General features: G+C 43.6%; 1 protein-coding gene across 1 annotated transcript in view; it reads right to left on the bottom strand.

Annotated features, from left to right (window-relative positions):
* Positions 1–10282, bottom strand: part of pard3ba (par-3 family cell polarity regulator beta a) — a gene marked incomplete in the record, with an annotated part of 136360 nt that overhangs the window by 124778 nt on the left and 1300 nt on the right.

A 10282-nucleotide genomic window follows, 5' to 3' on the forward strand; every position in this document is an offset into this window, starting at 1 on the left:
TGTGCATGTGTGTGTGTGCGTGTCATCAGACTCAGATCAGTTTCAATGGCGCCGCCATCACCAAGAAGCTGATATACATACACCCACAAGCTCCGACATACACACTTTGTTCTCGAGTAATACCTGTTCACAGCTGCCCACCCAAAACGTCGTCTCCTTCACCTACGGAGTTTTCTTTTACAATAACGTGCCATTCTCCTGCACGTCGCGCTGAGTCACCTCTACAACAATGTAGCTGTGTAAACTCCCCATATTACATTACAATACACATGCATGCGCAAACACAAACAGCTGCTGAACAGCGCAGGTCAACCCATGCACACCAACACACCCCACTGCATTCTCAACATGAATTTTGATACCCATTTGAAAAGAGACTCTCGGTGTGTGTGTGTGTGTGTGTGTGTGTGCATTTTGAGGCTGCTAGCTTTAGATAATACGATATAATATAATAGGCATTATTTTGATTGCGTTCTTCAATCGGTTTTATTCATATCCTCCTTGTCCAAAATATGCCCGTATAACAACGAGTGCATGCCTTTGCAAGTCACTGAGTGAGTGTGTTGAGGAAAGGCTTGCAGAGATAGTAACTGTTGTGTTTTCCCCTCATGTGTAATGCAACACAGCCGGCAACTATTAACCTTCTGAGCAGGAATGTGGGAGGTCCAAGAATGCCAATAAAAAAGCAGCAGTGTGTGCGAGTGTGTGCGAGTGTTTTGTGTTTGTGCATTCTCACACATGTTTCTCAAAGTTTTACAGTTATCCGTTAACAGTCCGTCCGATTCAGACACGCAGACAACTCATTACCATCCCCGACCGATAGCCGATACGGTCAATATGGGGTCATGCTGTGGCTACAACCAATGGCGTCGCAGTAAAACTAGGCTCAACTCACATCACAGACATACACACACGGCCTGCCCTGAGGACACATTTAGTTCTGCGTTATCGGTGTAAAAAGTGAGTTTTAAACGGAGCTCTTTAGTGTCGAACATCACGACTACGCAGCTGATCAAACGGGTCGGAGAGGCCGATGATCTATAGGACTCGATGGCCGGATCTGAGGTTAATGTGTGGCAGGGAGGGCGAGCCGTGCCGGACAGCGGTCAGAAGCACCCGGGCTATCGAGGGTAATGCTGCCTCGTTGGCTGTGGCCTCCCTGGTCTCCCTGGTCAAGGGCGGCACAGGACTAATGGTGGGGAGGTCCATTAGTGTCGACTGGCTGAGCACATTGTTCCCTTTGGTCACATTCCTGGCTAAATACAGACATTTCCACAACCGAAGGCCCCCCTCTACCAGAAGTCATTTGTCAACTTAGCGTTACAGACGACCATATCAAAACTTTTATGAAGAACTGTTGTGACAAGGAGAAGTGGGCCACGCTGCCTCCGCAGTCTTATGAAATCAATCTCTATGATATTGAGCGTAAAATTCAATCTTTTACAACAACTCAGAACATCGCATTAAAATAAATAAAGTGTTATCACAGTGAATAAATTAAGCCGCGAAGTGCTGCTTAACATTTAGGCCTACGATTTTGTCAGCGACGGTATTTTGTCCTAACAGCTGATATGTTCACACCAGCAATCAAAGTTAATTCTTGGCATAAAACACAATTCGCCAGCTTTTTTCAGATGGAAGACAACCAGTTTTGTTGTGGAACATCATCTGTTTCAGGCTTAAAGCATGTTGGCTGAGCCTGATCACAGCAGGACACTGTCCCATAAACCCGGCTGTAAAACTGTATTGGGATAATGGGAGGAGGTGGTTTTGCTGTGGTCAGCACTGCGAGGGAGTTTTCACAGATAAGGCTAATCGCTGTGCTTATCATCACAGTGGTTGTGTGTTGAGATTGAAAAGCATATGCTCGCAATCGCACGCATAAACCCACACAGGGAAAAGGTGAAATGTTCCCTCTGGATTTCTTGCTCACGAGCTACCCTTTTGTCTCCTGTCCTGACACGTCATAAGGCCGGACTGCGTGTGCGTCTAGAACAAAGCGGTAAAATGGCTCCACGGCACGTCAGTCGCTCTGTGGAAGTAGCACAAAACAATCATTAGACTATGTAGATGAATTACTGATGAAAAGTAGACTGGCCACGTTTACCTCACTCTTTCTTTTTGTCTCTTTCACACACACACACACACACACACATGCAGACGTGCGGTCTCTTCACTTGTCAAAAGCACCACCAAACTATGAGCTACTCCGCACCATTATGAGTACAATGAGAGGTCCCTGGCCCCACAAGTCCACACACAATCAGCCCCAAGGCCTGCCCCACTCCCACCATTGTCCCACACTCCACACACACACACACACACACACAATGGCCACTCCAGAGCCAGGGGTCCCACTATGCAATTGCATCACACAAAGACACACACCAGTCCTTATCCCGCCAGAGAGAAGAATGATAGCAGTGGCAGGAGAAAAATTGCAACCCTTGGGGGAGTGATGGAGGGAAACGAGTGAAACACAAAGTTCAAAGTGTGTGTGTGTTGAGACATCCAGTAGGCACGTTATTATTGTGTGCGTTTGTCCTTATCGCCAGAACTCAATCAATCATTAGCACAGCCACGAAAAAAAAGTGGATGTATGATATGTGGATGTGCTGACTGATACAACCTGTAGAGTACTGCCTCGAACCAATCCCTTACAGAACATCAAACACTAACAAGCACCGGGTAAACAGCGGCCATAAGATACAAACTGAAATTGAACTGGATGCTTTCCAGCGCCACAAAACCAACGCAGATCTGCCAGCAACAGATACAGCTACAGCCCCGCCTTTTCCTGCTTCATCACATCAATTCTCTATCTCAGCAGAAATCCCATCATCTATTCAGGCTAATGAAGTGACTGTGGAAAACAGGAGCGCGAGGGGAAGTGTCCAGTGATGGAGAGAGAGGAGGTCAGCTCCACAGAGCCAGTAGCTTACTGTATGGGACATAATCCTACATCACCAAACAGCCTAGGGTGGGATGATTACATTTTTTTTATATCCTACACATACCCAGTCACTGTTTTATCCTTCTGCATTCAAGAAATGTGTTTACTCTAAATGATGGGATCTACACAGGTTAAGGGTTAAAACGTGTGTCCTGATTGTAAGCAGCAGCAGCAGCAGGAGATCAGACGGATCAGGACGGCACCGCGGATTAACCGGTCCAATAATTCAACTGTTTAAAGATGCTGTTATAAGATCAGATGTGTTGTTAGATAACATCTCTGAGACTGAGCTGCTGTGTTTACCAACCAGCGCTCAAAGGTTCAATCAATTAGTTCATCAAAATAGAATTAATTTAGTTTAATTTTGATACCTGACAAATGACTTGATGAGAGTTTTAGCTTCACAGGGGCGGGAAGCTGTTTACTCTTCTACATTTAAATAATTAGAGCTGAATTGATTAGCTAATTAATCAGCAACTTTTTTTTTGATGACTGATGTTTGCTGGTTCCAGCTTCTCTTAAATGTGACGATTTGCTTTGTTCCTCATTTTACATTATAGTTTCCTCAACAGCTCGGTCAGCAAGTCTTCTGACTTTTTAGGGACCAAAATGTAATCAAAAACTAAATCAGAAATGGTTTATCAGAGCCCTTATCGTCAAAAATGAAGGAGACTGAGACTGTTAAATAATCAGTGTAGGACTTAACTTTGAGTTTAACATTTTATACCCAAAAATCAATCAATCTGAGAAAGAAAAGACTCATAAATAAAAACAAGGTCGTGTGGTAATTTAGAGTGGTTGTTTGGGAGCACACGGTTTACACCAACCACACCACACTATAGCAGGACCAGTTAATGTTCTTTACTGAACAGATGACAAAACACACACACACACACACACCAACTGTATATATGAGCTATACATTACTGACATTTAGTACTTCGCGTTGCCATGGAGAGCCAACATCACTCTCAGCCTGAAGGTGCTTGGAAGGGAATAACAAAAAACCTCACCTGCAGATTTCTCTTACACCCATCAACATATGTGTTCTTTCCAACACGCCTTATTAGATAGCTATTGACTCAACATGAACGCCTGGAAGGGAAAAGTGGGATTTGTGATACATTACATGTTCGCGAGCCTCACAAGGACAGAACGGCCCCTGACAGCACCATCTATCCTTATATATGAGCGTGAGCGGGCTGCAGCTCCCACCGAATGCGGACCTTTTCAAACTGACGATGGACATATAATGTGTACAGCAGGACTACTCTACTATAATCTTCTAAAGCGTTTAACGAAGGACACTCAGCTCATTAACTCAGAGTATATCAGCTTCTAATTAACAATCAGTGCTCAATAGACACTTATGTAGAGCTGAAAGTATTAGTTGATTAATCCATTACAAAATTAATTATCAACATTCTTTTGTCTTCTGTAGTAGATGGTTTCTTCATCAGATTTATAGTGTCGTAATGTATTTTACTACAGATAGAAATCAGAACTTTAATTGTTATGAATTTAATTCAACAGGGAAACTATACATTTTACAAACTTAACACAAAAAATGACCAAAATATAAAAACCAAAACTGACTTTTTTGTGTCCTTTGACTCCTTTCAGATACAAGTGGTCATGTGATCCATTGCTAATTTAAAAATATTCATTATAGACACTTTTGGAAGAAAAAAAAAAAGGGAAGAAAATGAACCAAATGATAGTATAGAATCACTATTTCGATTTCTAATATTGTATATTGTATTGTATTTCCTCTTTAAGACTTCCTCTAACATGATCATCATCTACAATCATAGTTTCGTAATAAAATACAAGCTACTATTTTCTGCTTCTATAACCACTAATCAATCTTTCTGTAAAACAGCTTTATTTGGTTCTTACTAGCACGGACAGTTTACTTGTTACTGTAGTTTAAAGGGTCATTTTGCTTTTCTAAGAGTAGATATGAGAGCCATTTCAAACAAAAACTCTGCTCGTGCGAGTAAAACGATCCCTCCTCCTTTCCATACATCCCTCCGATGTCAGACGTAGGCTGGCTAATGATTGGAGTGGCCTATTCAGACACATTACCGACCGCAGAGCACCATTCATTAGGCCAATCAGTTAGGTGATGAGGATGAGAGGCAGGGAAAATGAATAATAACAATAATAGTGTGTGTGTGTGTGTTTGTGCACAATGGACACAGATGTGGTTTCAGCTGTGTAATTGCAGCAGGAATCATTAAATACTTAACATAAATGAGCTGGATTCAGTATTACAGGCATTTATCCTCTGGTTGCTGTGATAGCACACACTGCTCCACAAACACACGCGCGCACTCTCAGGAGTGTGACTTTCTCCTGATTTGAGTTATTAGCAGTTGGGAGTGAGTGGAGACTCTGCGAGCAGGGGGAACACACACACACACACACATATATATATACGGTAGTCTGGGGCAATGTCATGTAGGAAGACAGATGGCGTGAGGCTGGTTAGGTCAGAGAGTAGATTTGCTGTAAACAAGTTGATCTATAATAGATCATTAGCTGGATGTGATTAGCTCCTCTGCAGGCCCCTGTGCCAAAATCACTGCTAACTGTTAAAGCTAATACTGACAACAAACACAACACTAGCTGCAGCTCCACAACAACATCAATGTGACTGAATCTGAACTTGAAAGTGACTGTTTTTCCAACTAAAACTCATTTTCTTTTTTGTCAGCACGCGTAATTCGAAACACAGACCGTGACGCAGACCGCCTCATCCACCTCTTCATGCCTCATCATCTCCTCCCACGCCGATTACGTGCACGTGTCATTAGAAAAAGTGAGTCCACGGAGCGCGGTGCCCCCTCTGGCCTCAGCACGCCCCCCCCCCAGGTTTCCTCCTGCCAGACCGCAGCAGGCGCAGGCAGGTCAGGTTACAGCCTGACCGTCTCACTCCATTAGGAGCTAATGGGTGGTGTGATGGTGACACAGAGGGCAACACGGAGTCCGAGTGATTAACAGAAGGAGAGGCACCGAAGGACAAGATCTGAGGGTGGGATGACCTGGCGGAGCCTCTGTAAGTCACACACACCTACGCAAAGAAAACAGAAACGGGCCTTATCCTGACTGAATCCCAGTCTCTTGCTTCAGTGAACTGACAAATCGCTTTGGAGAGGTGCCATCACTCAAAGTCAAAAGGTAGAGCAATGGATCATCTAAAATAGGAATTAAAATTCCAAAGTGCAACTTTAGGAGAAAAGTCGACGCGCGTGCAGTTAAATGAAAAGCACGGGCACAGCAAGGATTCTCTCTCCTTAAGCGTTCCTTCAGTTCTCTCATCGTAATTACAATCAAACGGGGTTTGGCGAATGTGTGTGTGTGTAGGGGGTATTGTTAATTGAATATAATCAGATGAAGAGCTGTTGTGGTGCTCAGATGGGGGGGGGGGATTGAATCAAGGTCGAAGCTGATGAGATATGATCAAATCAGCTCAAGTGACCGAATCCCGCCGGGCAAAACATTCAACCGCTCCAGTCTGATCTGATCTGATCTGCAGGCAACAGTGTGACACAGAGATAATCTAACTTTATCCAATATGCTGTGTGTTTACTGGAGATCTGAATATATTCATATAATGCTGAAGTTTAAGAGAATGCAGAATAAATACAACAGACACCTCATCCTTCCAATCCTACAAATCCTAAAGAAAAACTGAAACACTGGTATACTTAGGTACAACTTCTTGGTCTACATGACCTTCATCAGGAGTCATCATGCAGTTAATGGGACTCAAATCCACAAACAGTCCTGTAACTTTGAAATAATGAATTGGAAATATAATATATGGCGGTCTTGCAAAACAGACAAACATTTAGAAATATGATTTCACTGAAAGAAAACACGAGAGCAAAGACTGGAAAAACCGAACAGTTAAAATCACCATTTCCCATGATGCGATTTCGTTTCAGACAATCAAATCTAGAATGCTTAACATGTCTGGAGCCTGCAGGCTTCGGCAGTGACGGCTACCAAATGTTCTTTTTGAGAAAAAGGCAAGAATAAAATGAACTGAGCGACAGGAGGAACATGATGGCTGGCTGCAGGTGAATTGCAGCTGATTCATTGTATAGATTGTATGTTCCTTCACGAATACCAAATGTGTCAGACAGACATGGTGCTGAACGCAGGTAAGGATGTATGGATCAGCATGAGATTGTGAAAAAAGTTACAGATGGTGATAACTGGATCATCCTGCCTTTAACTGATCCTTAACTACCCATGAACCATCTTATGTCTCTTCTTAACTTTTCCTCCTTTCATTTTTTTTTTATAGTTCAACGCATTATATAAAACACGACGAACAGCCTTCATGTTTGTGTGCCACACAAATAAAATGCCTTGCCGTGCCATTTTCTAATCAGCCGCTTGAACCTCATGCTCCCGCTCATCACTGGCCATTCAGAAGGTGTGCAGAGTTATTTGACTATTCAGATGCCAATCAAGCGCGGGCTCGCCACTGCGGTGAATGAGGGGAATGGAGGCGAGGGAGCGAGATGTCACGGAGCGCCAAAGGCTAATCAGCAAGTCTGCGCCTCGCAATCACGTCCTATTCAATACAACTTTTTTTCTCAAGCGGGTTAGCACGTTTTTAGTAATGCCTTATTGTCGCCTGTCAGAGGCGCTGACATCTGACATGTAATAAATGACTTCAGGCAAATCACTCGACTTAACTCACAGGAGAGTTGGAACTAGAGGAAGTGAAATCTACAGCAGAATTATTTCATTTCATCGTGAGTTTGGGAGTTTTGGACTTGACACAATGTCGATGTCCACGTTTGGCCTGTAACTATACTGGACGGATTTAAATTTGCATTGAGATGCAGGCTTAGGTTATTGTAAACGTATACAGCTGTGTATAGATCCAGTGTTTCTTGCCAATGTCTTTGAGTGCATTTCCTTTTTAACAAACTATTTGCAAAGCCAATATATATTAATATTTATAAAACCTGATTGTATAGATCTGTGTTTACATCACCTAGGAGGAGTTTGAAATGTATTGCTCTGTTCTGAAATGTTTGAAAGGCAAAATGTCAAATTAAATCAAATCAACAATTAGCAAATACAATTGTGTGTATTCGACCAGACATTCCAGTTTTTGATGCACAGTGCCACAGACACAGTTTGGCCAGTAGCAACGAGTATTGTGGCTGGCCGTTCTCTTCTTCCTTGCAATTTGCTGCCGCCTTTCTATATATGTCCCTTGGCGGACTGTCAGGAATGTGTCTCGTGGCGCCCATAAGATTGTGAGTATACAATGCCAGCCGTCGTCCTGCTCATGTGAGCGTGGCAAGAGATGCAAACAAAACAGGCACGCACTCTTCAAAACATTGCTCCATAGCACCACCGCTGGTCAAAAACTCCACAGGGTGTGGTACAGACAGTGTCTGAGGAAATCTATGGAATCCTTCTCAAAACAATATATCCGCTATCAACTGATATATCAGTTTTTTATAATAAAAATGTCATAATTCTGGCCAAAAATATTCCTGGCTGTACTAAAGTACAACTTTGCAGCTGTAGTTTAAACAATATCACATATGTTTAGTATAGGAAGTCTAATTAGTGGAAATCATAACTTTCCATGATTCAACATTTGTAATAAATACAGCACTTTCATGCACATCTGTTCAGTTTGTAAAATGAAGTGAGTAAAGGTTTCCTTACATGGTGTCTAATTAAAGAGGGTCATTATTCAAAGAGGTGTCATTTTCTCTTCACAGGATATGAAAGACGCTCATGACCACCTACTTTAAATATCAGAACACATTTCCATGTGACCGACCGGTTTCTCTAGCACTGCGTCCTCCACTGTGACATGCAGGCAGAAGAGATGGATGATGGGAGATGGGCTGGTAATCAAGCACTGACATTTCACAGAGAGATCAGCTGGGATATGCACCCTTACCATTTACATTCCAGCAACCAGAGACTGCACGGGAGGTTCATGGCCGCCTTGTAGGCGCAGTGATTAAAACGGGCTAATTAAAGAGAGATGGAGGAAATCATTCCAGTTTTTTTTTTTCCATTAAATTTCCCATGAAATTAGATTTCTCGTTTGGCTGCATGGGATGGAAGGTGGAGGTTTTTAGGGTTTTTTTCCCCCCTCGAAAACAAGGTCCGTGTTGGGTAATGCGTATGTGTCTGTGCACGTGGAATGAGGAGTGACAGTCCACTTATGAGGAGACGTTATGCTCCCTGAGTTTAATTCCCACTCTGGGGGAGATCGGCGTGACAAGAGAGGACACTCACACATGTTGAACATTCAAATTTCAGCTGCATGTGGGTGACGGCGAGGAATGATGAGAAGGTCTTCTAATCAAGCGGCGGCGGTATAAAGTTTAATTTATGTCGCACCCAGCAGCATTCTGAACCAAGTGCTCTGTTCGCTTGACAAGAAATCTCTCCAATGAACACAGGAAACAGCAGCCACGTATACGGTATATATGCTGTATATGGGAGGGCTCACCAGCTGAAACCTGGTGTATAGCTACTATGCTAATGGCATGCTGGCATTGGACAGCTTGTCTGACAGCTCCTGTGTACCGTGGAGACGTATGCGAGTAATGGCCGAGGCTAATGCACCCAAAGGACTGTGAATGGGGAGAGAATGACAGTTCTGGTAGCGGTAAATGGGCAAATGTGCAAAGGTAAGGCTCTACATCTGTTAATAACAGCATCTGAAGGAGGGAGAGGGGAGGGATGGAGGAGCGAGGGCGACATGGGGAAAGAAAGAGGAATGGAAAGAAAGGTAAAACAGCAGATGGAAAATGTCAGGTTTTTGCCGGGATTAATACTTGACAAATCCTGGTGGTAGATAAAGAGGATAAAGAGCCGGTTAACTAGTCTCTAAACTACCGCGACTGGACCATAAACGGCGTGACAAAAGAGGAAGAGATCGACAAGCTGTAATGTCTGCCCACTTCTCTTCCCCATTAACAAAGTAGCGGGGAATCGGACGGGTCAATGACTCCAACCGCCATGCCTCCAACTGTCATCTGAGAGCTTCATGGAGTATAATTGACTGAAGCGTGACCTGCAGTGCTCTCTTTATACTGTGATCTTTTGTGCCTGCGAGTGTTCGCTGTGTATATGTGGTCACACCTAAGCCAACACCCCATGGCCTTCCTCACATTCATCAGATTGATATAAATATTCATGAGGGGGCTGGTGGCCGGTGTCTCGATACGGGGGTGCTACTATGAACGGAGAGTGCGTGCGCGTGGGGGTGTGTGTGTGTGTGTGTGTGCGCGCGTGTGTGTGTGTGCGTGTGTGTGCGCGCATGTC

Source organism: Morone saxatilis, unplaced genomic scaffold, assembly GCF_004916995.1.
Source record: "Morone saxatilis isolate NCDOM2014 unplaced genomic scaffold, NCSU_SB_2.0 Contig6, whole genome shotgun sequence".
Lineage (NCBI taxonomy): Eukaryota > Metazoa > Chordata > Actinopteri > Moronidae > Morone > Morone saxatilis.